Genomic DNA, 9,685 nt, shown 5'->3' with positions numbered 1-9,685 from the left:
TAAGAGGTTAAGTGTAAAGCTAAAATCACAAAATACACGAACTTTATTTTAGAACCTAGTGCATATCAAATAGTAATTCCCATACTAGTATTTGTAACAATTAAAATATAATATTATATATTAATGTTTAATATTTGTTATGAAACTATTAGAATAATATTTAGCCATTGTTAATGCCCTATAATTGTTAGCTATTATTATTCTTTACTTTTTTTTTTGAAACAGGGCCTTGCTCTATCACCTGGCTAGAGTACAGTGGCACCATCATAGTTCACTGAAACCTCAGACATATGGGCTCTAGTGATCCTCTTGCCTCAGCCTCCCAAGTTGCTGGGACTACAGGTGCTTGTCACCACACCTGGCTAATTTGTTTTTTTTTTTTTTTTTGTAGAGACAGGGTCTTGCTGTGTTGCCTAGGTTGGTCTTGAACTTTTGGGCTCAACTGATCCTTCAGTGTCAGCCTCCCAAATTGCTGGGATTACAGGGGCAATCGACCATGTCCTGCCCATTTACTTATTTTTATTAGAGTGGGTAATGGTTAATTTGTCCAAGACTTTGTTCTGCTGTTGAACATTTGAGATGTTCCTAATTTGGGGTTAAAAGTGCATATAATGCTGCTTGGAATATTTGTGCATCAGTTTCTCTAGGGCAGGGGTATCCAACCTTTTAGCTTCCTGGGCCACAATGGAGGAGTTGTCTTGGGCCACACATTAAATGCACAAACAGTAATGAAAGCTGATGAGCAAAGGAAAAGGTCTGTGCACAATTTTCGTGATATCTGCCAGCATAGATAAGCAAAAAAGTCCTCACATAATAATCCTAATCATGTAGCATCTCTTCAAAGAGTCTGAAAATCATTGAGCAGGTCCCGTTTGCGATCACTAATATAGAAAATGTTATCTCCTTGTGCTTGCTTTGGCAGCACATACAACTGGAACAATACAGAGAAGATTACCATGGCCCCTGTGCAAGGATGACATGCAAATTTGTGAAGCCTTCCATACTTATAAGTTTTATAAAAATTAAAAAAAATAAAAAAAAGAGAGAAGTATCTCCTCCTTGACCTACCTGTTGTTCGGCAAAATGTTGTTTAGTTTCCATGACTTTGTGTGGGGATGAAGGTTTCTGTTGGAATTGATTTCTATTTTTATTCCACTGTGGTCCAAAAAGCTACACAGTATTGGGCGGCGCCTGTGGCTCAGTGAGCAGGGCACCGGCCCCATATACCGAGGGTGGCGGGTTCAAACCCAGCCCCTGCCAAACTGCAACAAAAAAATAGCCGGGCGTTGTGGTGGGCGCCTGTAGTCCCAGCTACTTGGGAGACTGAGGCAGGAGAATCGCCTAAGCCCAGGAGCTGGAGGTCTCTGTGAGCTGTGTGATGCCACAGCACTCTACTGAGGGCCATAAAGTGAAACTCTGTCTCTACAAAAAAAAAATAAAATAAAAATAAAATTAAGAAAAAAAAAAGCTACACGGTATTGTTTCTACTTTTTAACATTGTTTGAGGTTTGATTTGTGTCCTAGGAAATGATCAGTTTTGGAGAATCATCCATGATCTGATGAGTGAAATGTACACTCAGCGTTTGGGGGGTGGGATGTTCTGTATGTGCTAAGGCCATTTGTTCCAGAGTCGTGTTTAAGTCCATCATTTCTTTGTTTAATTTCTGCTTGAAGGATCTGTCCATTTCTGTCAGTGGGATGTTGAACTCCCTAGATATTACAGTGTTGTAGGACATCATACTGTTCAAACCAATTAGAGTTTGTTTTATAAATTTGGGTGCATTTAAGTTGGGTGCATAAATATTTACAATTAAAATGTCTTCTTGTTGTGTTGTACTATTGACCAGCATATGCCATGTGATCCTTTCAATAGATGCAGATAAAACACTCGACAAAATTCAGCATCCTTTTATGATAAGAACATTTAAGAAAATAGGCATAGTTGGGACGTTTCTTAAACTAATAGAAGCCATCTATGACAAGTGCACAGCTAACATCATACTGAGTGGAGTAAAACTGAAAGCTTTTCCACTTAGACCAGGAACCAGACAAGGATGACCTCTATCACTACTACTATTCAATAGAGTGCTGGAAGTCCTAGCCAATGCAATCAGGCAAGAGAAGAACACCAAGGGTATCCAAATGGGGGCAGAAGAGGTCAAACTTTCACCCTGAGACTCCTGGAAGTGATCAAGAAATAACATCAATGTCTTCGGATATAAAATCAATGTCACAAATCAGTAGCCTTCATGCACACCAACAATAGTCAAGCTGAGTATTGAATCAAAGACACAATTCCCTTCACAGTAGCTTTAAAGAAAATAAAATATCTTGGAATATACCTAACAAAGGATGTGAAGCATCTCTACAGACAGAACCAAAAAACCTGAGAAATGAAATAGCAAAAGATGTTAACAAATAGAAGAACATACTATGCTCATGGATGGGAAGAATCAACATTATTAAAATGTGTATATTACCCAAAGTTATCTACAGATTTAATGGAATCCCCATAAAAACACTAACATTATAGTTTGAAGAACTTGAAAAAATAATTCTCATTTCATTTGGAATCAGAAAAAAAATAGTCAATGCAAGTCTAAGAAACAACAAACTGGGAAGCAACACGTTATCAGACTTCAGGTTATTGTACAAGTCTACAGTGATTAAAACAGCATGGTACTGGCATAAAAATAGAGACATAGATCTATGGAACAGAATAGAAAGCTTAGAGATGAAACTAGCCTCATACCACCATTTGATCTTTGATAAACCAAACAAGAGCATACATGGGGAAAAGCATCTCTATTTAATAAATAGTTCTTAGAAAACTGGTTAGCCACATGTAAAAAACTGAAACTGGACTCTGACCTCTCGCCACTTACAAAAATTGACTTAAGATGGATAAAAGATTTAAATCTAAGACACAAAAATATAAACACTGAAGAAGAAAGTGTGGGAAAAACTCTTGATGATGTTGGCCTGGGGGAAAAGACCCCATTAGCAATTGCAGCAACAACAAAAATAAATAAATGGAACCTGAACAAGCTAAAAATCTTCTACACAGCTAAGGACACAACAATTAAATCAAAGAAGCAACCTTTAGAATGAGAAAAGATATTCACATATTATGAATCTGACAAAGGGCTAATAACCAGAATCTATACAAAACTCAAACTAATGAACAAGAAAGAGCAAACTACCCCATTTTTCACTGGGCAAGAGACATGAACAAAATCTTCTCCCAAGAAGGCAGAAGAATGGCTAACAAACATATGAAAAAATGCTCATACTCTTTAAGCATCAGAGAAATGCAAATCAAAACCACCCTGAGATATCACCTAACCCCAATAAAAAGAGCCCAGATCAAAAAGTCCCAAACCTGCAGATGCTGGCATGGATGGACAGAAAAGGGAACACTTGTACACTGTTGGAGGGAATGCAAACTAACACAACCTTATTGGAAAGAAATATGATAGAGACTCCTCAAAGAGCTAACTCCTCAAAGAGCTAACAGTAGATGTTCCATTTGATCCTGCAACCTTATTACCAGGCATCTATCCAGAAGAAAAAGAATCATTTACTATAAGGACATTTGCACTCAAATGTTTATAGCAGCTCAATTCATAATATAAAGATATAGAAACAACCCAATTGCCCATCAACCCATGATTGGGTTAATAAACTGTGGTATATGTTTATGCCATGGAATACTATTCATTCATAAAAAAGGAATCTTTACATCTTTTGTGTTGAACATACTTCTTTTTTTGGGGGGGGCAGTTTTCGGCCGAGGCCGGGTGAGCACACCACCTCTGATATATGGGGCCGGCACCCCACTCCTTTGAGCCACAGGCACCACCCATTTTTTTTTTTTTTTTTTGGTTGTAGCTGTCCTTGTTTAGCAGGCCCAGGCTGGATTTGAACCCACTACCTCTGGTGTATGTGGCTGGTGCCTCAGCCACTTGAGCTACAGGCGACGAGCCTGTGTTGAATATACTTCTTAGTAAAGTATCTCAAGAATGGAAAAACAAGCATCCCATGTACTCAATTCTAATGTGAAACTAGTAGATGAACAATAACAGGACTGCATGTGAGGAAAAACACAAATAAATTCAAGTAGGGGGAAGGGGATAAGTAAGCTCTTACCTAATGGGTTCAATGTAGGGATGTTTGGCACACCTACTGGGTGAAGGACTCAAATACAACTCAGACTTTTCTTGACAAATGCAAACAATGTAACTTACTTATATGTATCCCTATATTAATCTGTAATAAAAAAAGAAAATGTATATACCTAAGTAAAAAATGTCTTTGGGTTTTTTTGGTATCTTTTATGATAAAAATAAAAGACAAGTTGGCAATATAAAACCAGTGGGACATCTGACATTGTATTTGAGACACTGATGCATCAATATGTGGTTCAATTGAAATAGTCGCAATTTTCAGTGAGTTCACAAGGTGCTTATCAGATATTTTGGTTTTAATTTTAGTCTTGATGTGCTTCATTCTTTTTTTTTTGAGTCTTTTCTCGTTTTTAATTTTATTTTTTAAAAAAGACAGATTTAGGATATGGTAAGAAATTACTAAGTTACATGTTTTTTAAATCTGTCAATTGCTATAGTAATGGAATAAATAAATAAGATTTTTTAAAGTTCAATGTTTATAGACATATTTATAAAAAAAAGACTGAATTAGAAGACATTAAATAATGTTGGTACACACCAGGAAGGGATTTAGGCAAGGAAAGGTACATCATTTTACCACAAGAAATAAAGAACATAGTTAGAGTTTAATGTAGACAGCCAAAACTTTAGATCTTGTGGTAGGTTTCCCAGCTCTGGAGGGTCATCATGGTGGAAACTTCTTTATAGTATTTGGATGGAATAAATGGATTATCAGTTGGGGAATTTTACTCTGTAACTTTAATGTTAAAAAGAAAGCACACTTTTAATAATAAGCTTGGTATATGAAGAGGGAAAGAGCAAAAATCTAAAATGACTTGGTGGTACTGAAAAGCCTACTAAGGAGAGTTTTAAAAAATTAAGATAATAACATTAACCATTTTGTCTGACTGAATTAGAATTTGTACAATTACAAATTTAAAATTTCTAGTAAACACTGTATTTTTCAGTGGAGACAGAATTATGATAGAAACAGCTGCCATATTTCACTTCAGATGAAGCTATGTGCCAATGTTCAGGGAAAAGGATATCAGATAATTTCCAAATTTTAAGATACCACTAGTAACCCTGACTGACTGGCTATCTACAGCAGCAAAGTGAACATGAAGTTTTGACAATTAGAGGTTTCCCAAAGAAACTAAAGAGTTTCTAGTTGAACAGATAGTTACCTTACTTTTACTGAAAAGTCTAACAAACATTAGCAGAACTTGTTTGGGGTCAATTTCCTACTGCCAAATTTCTTTCACAAATTTGTGGCAAGTCTTTTTTTTTTTTTTTTATTAAATCATAGCTGTGTACATTGGCAAATCTTTATCCATTTCGTTCTGTCTGGACTCTGAGCCTAGATTAGTTTGTTTGATAGATGGACTCACTTAGAGTAAACCACATAAATTTTTAGTTGTATTAAGTGCTATTTAGTGGTGTGTGTATGTATAAATACATTTCCAGAATAAAATGGTATATCCACAAAAAAATAAAAATTAAATAAAAAACAAATGGGAAGGAAGCAAAAAAGAAAGTCATTATTAAAAAATAAAAATGGCAATTGTAAAGCAGGCAGCTTCCCACTCAGGCCACACGATACGCCTTCATTAAGGTATACTCTTTCCGGTTGGTTTGAGCCGCCCAGATGAAGAAAGCAGAAGCTATGAACTGTAAGGGAGCTGAGACACAAGCCAGGCAGAAGGACCATCCAAATTCACCAGATACATTCTCAGGCAGCTCTAGTTTCTCGTGGAGCAGTTCAATTCCAGCAACATAACAACTTACTGAGCCCAGTGTACAAAGACCTACAAGGAGGTGGAGAATGCCCGTGGCAATGGTGGGATACAAGCTTTGGCAAATACAAGCACAAAGTCCAATCAAAGCCCCAAAGCACATCAAACCTAAACTAACAAAAGGTAGCAGAAACTGGCAACGCCAAAGATAGGTCCAAAGTAGATCAATTCCACTATTGTGGTTTCCAGGATCAACAAATTTCTCCATGAACTGCTCAGTCAGTGTGAAACTCATACATTTTGTGACCACATCAAATGACTCTGTCCTTTCTGGTGGGCTATACCAATGTGTGTTTTTAGATATGATGATACACCGTCTCCACAATCCCACAGTGCCATTATATCAAAAAAGTGCATCACTGTAAGTCTTTTCATCTGCCTCATCACTAATGAAGTCCTCCCAGAGGTTTTTGTTCAAATCACTGGAATTTTCTTGAACTGGACTTCGATATTCATACCAGAAGTCTGTGCCAATTGAGGCTGCCATGTAGATGGTGGAAATGAGGCTAAGCACACAAGCAATTACAAATGCTGTAGCAAAACGGTTATTCATTCTGGCATTCAGACTGCTCGCCCATCCTTTTGCTCCACCAGCCTCACCCTCTAGCTTAGACCACAGCACCCTACTCTCCCCGCCTGCTTCATTCTTGAAAACAGTTGCTCGCAAATGTAGGTGCTACCAAAAAGTGATGATATGATTAGCATGTGATTGTGAAGTGAGGGATTATTTGTCTCTGGGAACCTATAAAAGTTGAGTAAAGAGACATGATTACATTTCTGCTTTAAGTTGAAGGTCAAATCGCAGCTCTATGCATTCCATTTGAAAATTGGCAGGTAACATTTATGTCGACTAAAAATGAGTTGCAATGCACCAAAATATTGATTATTTTCCCAGAAATCTTTTTTTTTTTTGTAGAGATAGAGTTTCACTTTATGGCCCTCGGTAGAGTGCCATGGTATCACACAGCTCACAAGAACCTCCAACTCCTGGGCTTAAGCGATTCTCTTGCCTCAGCCTCCAGAGTAGCTGGGACTACAGGCGCCTGCCAGAACGCCCAGCTATTTTTTTGTTGCAGTTCGGCCAGGGCCGGGTTTGAACCAGCCACCCTCGGTATATGGGGCCAGCGCCTTACTGACTGAGCCACAGGCACCACCCTTTCCCAGAAATCTTAAAATCTGTTTTCAAGTTCTTATCACAAATTGAATAGCAAGGCTGCGTATTTTTTGCTGTTCATAGGACTGTGTTTAGCCAATGCGTCAAATGCATAGTACTGTTTGCCTTTATTTGAGGTTGCCATAATTTCAGTTTCATTTTTAACACCATTATGGTTTGAAACATTGCATAGATAAGTTAGTTTTCACCTTGAAGAGGCATGTTTAATTCATTTAAATGAGTGGTCAATAAAAATGCCAAATCTGTAAGCCAGTTTTCATTGTCAGATTCTGGCACAATGATAACATGTTGCAAATCATAAAATCCTTTTCAACATTTGGCCTCGGGTGGCGCCTGTGGCTCAGTAAGTAGGGCACCAGCCCCATATACTGAGGGTGGCGGATTCCAACCTGGTCCCGGCCAAACTGCAACAAAAAAATAGCCGAGTGTTGTGGCGGGCGCCTGTAGTCCCAGCTACTCAGGTGGCTGAGGCAAGAGAATCACCTGAGCCCAAAAGCTGGAGGTTGCTGTGAGCTGTGATTTCATAGTACTCTACTGAGGGCAACAAAGTGAGACTCTGTCTCTAAAATAATAAAAAATAAAAAAACATTTGGCCTCAACGTAGCCATCTTACTTCTGAAAACTAAATGATGTCACCATAGTTAATATCAATACATTAAGGAATTCTTGGAATTGGCCCTTATGAAATTTACAGTTTTGATGATGACTGCATGACATTATCCATTTTTAAAGCTTTTGCACATAGATTTTTTTGATGTACTATGCAATGATACTTCATTAAATGAGAGTTTTGGGTGGCAGTTGCATCATCTATTAATTTTACAAGTTCCTATCTTCCTTTTTTTTTTTTTTTTGTAGAGACAGAGTTTCACTTTATCGCCCTCCGTAGAGTGCCGTGGCATCACACAGCTCACAGCAACCTCCAACTCCTGGGCTTAGGCGATTCTCCTGCCTCAGCCTCCCGAGCAGCTGGGACTACAGGCGCCTGCCACAACGCCCGGCTATATTTTTGTTGCAGTTTGGCCGGGGCTGGGTTTGAACCCACCACCCTCGGTATATGGGGCTGGCGCCCTGCTCACTGAGCCACAGGCGCCGCCCTACAAGTTCCTATCTTTCAACCACCATTGCTGGGGCACTGTTGGTAACTATACCAGATATGTTGGCAATGAACAAAAATTGCTGTAACATATTTTTTACTTTTTTTGTATAAATCTCTTGATTTGTGTCTTTTTTAAAAAATTTTTTTTAGTTGTATCTTTTTTTTTTTTTTGCAGTTTTTGGCCGGGGCTGGGCTTGAACTCACCACCTCTGGCATATGGGGCTGGCACCCCACCCTTTGAGCCACAGGCGCCACCCTAGTTGTATCTTTTAATGGCACTAAAAGATACAGTAACATTGTATTTGTCATCAATACCTCTCATCAAAATGGTCAGTTTAGCCATATTTGTAGCATGAGTCCTATTGTCCTTTATCAAAGAATAAAAGTTAAAATTAGCAGCTTTACTCTCCAAATTTTTTTTGATCAATTTTCCAATTTCTTCAATTCACCTGGCTATAGTTTGATAAGATAAAGTGGTTTTAGAACTATACTCCTTTTTTTCAGGGCAAATATATCTGCCATACTTTCCATACATTGCTTAATAAACTCCCCATTAGTAAATGGTTTTGAGGTTTTTGCTATTCAATATGCTACCACATAACTAGCTTTTGCAATGGGATCTCTCTGAATTGTGGCTTATTCTTGAGACAGAGTCTCACTCTGTCACCCTGGGGTTGAGTGCTATGTTGTCATAGCTCACAGCAATCTCAAACTCTCGGGTTCAAGTGATCTTCTTGCGTCAGCCTCCTGAATAGCTGGGACTACAGGCACCCACCACAATGCTCAGCTAGTTTTTTATTTTTTATTTATTTATTTTTTTGTGTGGTTTTTGGCCGGGGCTGGGTTTGAACCCGCCACCTCCGGCATATGGGACCAGCGCCCTACTCCTTGAGCCACAGGCGCCGCCCTAGTTTTTTATTTTTTGTTTTAGCAGAGGCGTGGGGGGGTGGGGGTGGTGGACATTTGCTCTTGCTCAGGCTGGTCTTGAAATCCTGAGCTCAAGCAATCTACCTGCCTCAGCCTATCTCCCAGAGTGCTAGGATTACAGGCATGTGCCACTGTGCCTGGCCCTGACTTATAGCTTTTCTTTTCTTTCTTAAATTAAATCATACCTGTGTACATTAATGCAATTATGCAGTACAATGTGCTGCTTTTATATATAATTTGAAATACTTTCATCAAACTGGTTAACATAGCCTTCACCACATTTTCTTAGTTATTATGGTAAGACATTTATATTCTACACTTAGTAGATTTAACATGTATCCTTGTAAAATGCACCATAGGTGTGATCCCACCAATTACCCACCTTCCACCCACCCTCCACCCTCCTATCCTCTCCCCCTCCTCTTTCCCCTTCATCTTGGGCTGTAGTGGGGTATAGCATTCATATGGAAGTGTGGGTGCTTATAAATTGTTTCATAGTAGGGCTGAGTACACTGGATATGTT

General features: G+C 38.7%; 1 non-coding gene and 1 pseudogene across 2 annotated transcripts; one reads left to right on the top strand and one right to left on the bottom strand.

Annotated features, from left to right (window-relative positions):
• Positions 1 to 906: 906 nt before the first annotated feature.
• LOC128595075 (U6 spliceosomal RNA) lies at positions 907 to 1,008 on the top strand. Its single transcript, XR_008382764.1, has one exon. It is a non-coding gene; the product is annotated as a U6 spliceosomal RNA (small nuclear RNA).
• A 4,490-nt stretch (positions 1,009 to 5,498) lies between these two features.
• Positions 5,499 to 6,592, bottom strand: LOC128593482 (claudin domain-containing protein 1-like; annotated as a pseudogene). Its single transcript, XR_008382365.1, has one exon. The product of XR_008382365.1 is annotated as a claudin domain-containing protein 1-like (transcript).
• Between the last annotated feature and the right edge of the window lie 3,093 nt (positions 6,593 to 9,685).

This window comes from Nycticebus coucang, chromosome 9 (genome assembly GCF_027406575.1).
Source record: "Nycticebus coucang isolate mNycCou1 chromosome 9, mNycCou1.pri, whole genome shotgun sequence".
Taxonomy (NCBI): domain Eukaryota; kingdom Metazoa; phylum Chordata; class Mammalia; order Primates; family Lorisidae; genus Nycticebus; species Nycticebus coucang.
Note: the sequence above shows the minus strand (reverse complement) of the source record. Positions and strands in the feature narration are given on the sequence as shown.